Source organism: Nestor notabilis, unplaced genomic scaffold (assembly GCF_000696875.1).
Source record: "Nestor notabilis isolate BGI_N333 unplaced genomic scaffold, ASM69687v1 scaffold22940, whole genome shotgun sequence".
In the NCBI taxonomy this organism is placed as follows: domain Eukaryota; kingdom Metazoa; phylum Chordata; class Aves; order Psittaciformes; family Psittacidae; genus Nestor; species Nestor notabilis.
Genome location: NW_009910075.1, coordinates 67,647 through 71,116, shown reverse-complemented (window position 1 = coordinate 71,116; position 3,470 = coordinate 67,647). Strand labels below are relative to the sequence as shown.

The following is a 3,470-nucleotide window of genomic DNA, read 5'->3' as shown; positions in this document are numbered from 1 at the left end:
ATTCCTGCTTGTCCCTTCACGCCCTTGTAAAAAGTCCCTCTCCAGCTTTCTTGTAGGCCCTATTTAGATACTGGAAGGTTATCGTAGTCAAACCTGGCTTGCTTTCTGTAAACAGAAAAATGTCCTCGGCTATCTGCTGTCACTTCAGAATAGGGTGCTCAGAACAGAAAATAAATTTATCCAGTAACTCCTATTTTGCAGACTTTTTGCTAGTTATTTGCTAAATACTCAAACTGTGCGCTCTGATGCATGCTAATCCGTTGGTGTGTTTGCTGGGAAGGAAAGTTGGCAGAAATGGGTTTGTGTACTCAGCATGAAGTGTCTCCTTCCAGCTTTTCTATGTCAAGCTTGCCTCGCAGGTAACAGTAGGTAGCAATGCTCCAAAGGGCTTTGGAAGCCCACCTGTGGTCCAAGAATGACATCACCAGCCTGTTCCAGCAGAGCCAGCTCAGGGTATATATCACTGAATAGCTCTTCCCAAGGGGGAGAACAGCTTTTGGCATAACTAATTAGCTTCTTTTTCTCCTTGGAGTCAGTATCTAGCTATGATCAAGTGAGCCCCCTTTCAGATGATAGTCTTCAAAATTGTCATGAACTGAAACTTCCTTCCTTTCTCAGAAAGAATGAAATTTGCCTCTATTATTGAGTCATCTTTAAAACATTGATTTGAAAAGGGGCTCTGATAGAAATGTATATAAATCACCACCACCACCTTCTGTTGCTTTTGCCATCAGAGGTGAGTTCAAATGCCAGCTGATGGTGGTTTCTCTTTGTTACTCAGTCACACAGGTGACTCTGTGACACAGGTGATCCTTTTAGTAAACCACTATCCTTTACAGGTGTTGCAGACAGACTTTTTAAGGATCTCACTGCATTCCTCTTTAAGCAGTAAACATATTGTCCATTTGTACTGTCATATTTGTTAAATACATTTTTAAGCCTTGATTGTATGACTAGAAGCTTCTAGTAGCTTTTCAAAAGCTATTGGAAGTTTCTAAAGCTTTTATCTATGACTGATTACAGCTCTCCCCAGTAGAACTTTATGCTGTTTATTATGTAAGTTAACAATACAGATGTAAAACCAAGGAATGGTATCAAAAATGCAATTTTATTTGAAGTACAGCTTAAATGTGAAGAATGCTTTGAAATACCTCTGTGTAATTTAAATCATTGTCCTTAGAATTCTACAGATTTTGCTTAATTTACTTTTGTGAAGTGCAGAAGAAATTTGTTAAATTAGAACTGTGTGTCTTTGTGGTTATTTTGTATTCATTTAATGTGGATGAGTTACATGTGGGAATCAGTCCAGGGTTTCTAATCCAAAAGAAAACTCTGCTGTTTGAGCTGATAATCCATAACTCATCACTAAGACTCTGCATAACTCATGTCATGGTTGATGGCCAAGAGAAGACCTCTTTATGTAGGTCTCCTGTAGGTGAAGGCTGAGAGAGGTTACACTTTGCACAAGTGTAAATTCTGTACTGCGTGACAGAATAAAATGCCTGGCAATTTTAGGAGTGTAATTCAAGCACAGAAAAAAACAATGGTGTTTGCGTATGCTGTAGTACATTTTTCCCCCTCTACAGTAGATGTTCTGTTTTCAATGGTTTTAGTGCTGTGAAGAACTTCTTGAAGCATTTTTCAGGTAGATGTAGTTGATTCATCTAGTGGTGTAGAAATACAATTTTGATGCTGTGGTAATTAGATGCACCAGCATTTAGGGAAACTGAGAGGGTATACGAAAAGAACATGATGTAAAGGATTATTTGAAGGAATTCTCACAATAGAAGGGAGAACATTCCTTTCTGTCTAAACTACCTATCCAGTTCTCCAGTTCCTCAAATATTGGGGGGGAATATGCAGGAGAGGAGCGTTACTGATCTTGTGTGTTAGGGAGATTGTATTGTACGATGTATAACCGTGTATGAAATGAGTCTTACTCTTGTTACATTTTCAGTAGTTTTATTATTTGTAAATAAAGATCTCTTGAAGATGTCAGTTTCTGGAGCTCATCTAGGCACCACTTCTGAACGTCTGAGATAAGGATTCTCTTTTATCATCAATAGTATCCTTTCCAGTTTTTTACTTAAAAAAACCCCCAAACTACAGTTGAAGTATTGTCTTAGGGAAAAAGGTTTTTAAAACCTCCACAATACAAGCAGAGAGCCAAATAAGAAACTACCTACTTAAAAGCTTAATTTTTTTGGTCCTCTATTTGAAAATTTGGTTTTCTTTTTTTTTTTTCATTATTCAGCAGCTTTAATTTCTTTTTTGTTTTATTTCAGCGTAAAAATAAACCACATGTGGTGACCTTAGCTAGGAGCCACTCCATTTCCTCGGCAGCTGCTGCTACATGCTGCTTGTCTGACAGACAGGGCTAGGTCATGGTTACCAGAGGACACCCTTGTGGTCATAACCAAGTTGTAAATGTCACTAAGATTGTTTCTGAATGCCTATCACATGTGTATCACTGATTCTGAAGTAGATAAAGTCAGCCGAAGACTCATATGGGAGTTGGGAGTCCCAGAAGATTACTTTTAAAGCCAAATAGCAGCAAGAGTTGTGACATGCATCCATAAGCAGCAGTAGTGATTTGACAGTTATTTAGCCCTCAGTTACTAGCCCTTTGGTAGAACTGACAGCATGCCTGCAAAGATAGTGAGGCCTGTTTCAGCCCCATTAATGTTTGTCTTGAATGTGAGCCTGTGATCTGCAAAAATGATAAATGTTCAGTGGTTGATGATTTTATAGTCGCAGGGCACTTGGGACGGTTTCTGGTAGCTGTGAACAATTTCTAGCCCCCTCCCCTTTAATTGGGCCTAAGCTTTAGGTTTCTCTCTGCAAGACTTAAAGAAATTAGTAAGTGGGAATTGTAAAATAAGGTTTACAAAATGTTTTTCAAAACTGGCTACAGAGGAGGTGCAATTTTGAGTGTGAGGTCTGTCATGTTTTGGTACAGAGTAAGTCATTCAGTGCACATCTGATCAGTCTGAATGGCAAATTCCATATTCGTACCTTTATATGGAAAAGCTGAAAGCATTTTGAAATGAACAAAAGAATTTTAAGTAATTTGGTTAATTAAATAACATACGCCTCCTAGGGCTTCTGTGGTTGCTGTCTCTGCCTTTGGCACAAGCTTTCAATAAGCCAGTGTTTCCGAACTGCGAAAGGGTTGCTCCAAGCCTGTTAAGTTTGCTATACAAATGCTAGAAAAGTGCAAAACAGTTTTTCAGTTTGAGTGCTTGTTTGCAAATCGGGTGACAAAGTTGTTTATTTAATCACTGCTTGGAAATAAACCTTTTGTCAGTGAGCTATGCTGTTTAGTAATGGGATAGGGTCAAAATGCCGAAATCTGTAACATTAATAGCAGGCTGCAAGGGGAAATGAATTTCTTCTTCTCATTTGCACTAACATTTTTTCCTAATGTCAGGAAAGTCCTTTCTCTTCCTCACCTTTTTACCGTGTGAGAA

At 38.5% G+C, this 3,470-nt stretch overlaps 1 protein-coding gene across 1 annotated transcript in view; it reads left to right on the top strand.

The window, feature by feature from the left end:
• The window catches only part of LOC104413281 (transcription factor 12-like), a gene marked incomplete at its 3' end in the record, with an annotated part of 114,411 nt that overhangs the window by 53,449 nt on the left and 57,492 nt on the right, over positions 1 to 3,470 (top strand). The window lies entirely within an intron of this gene.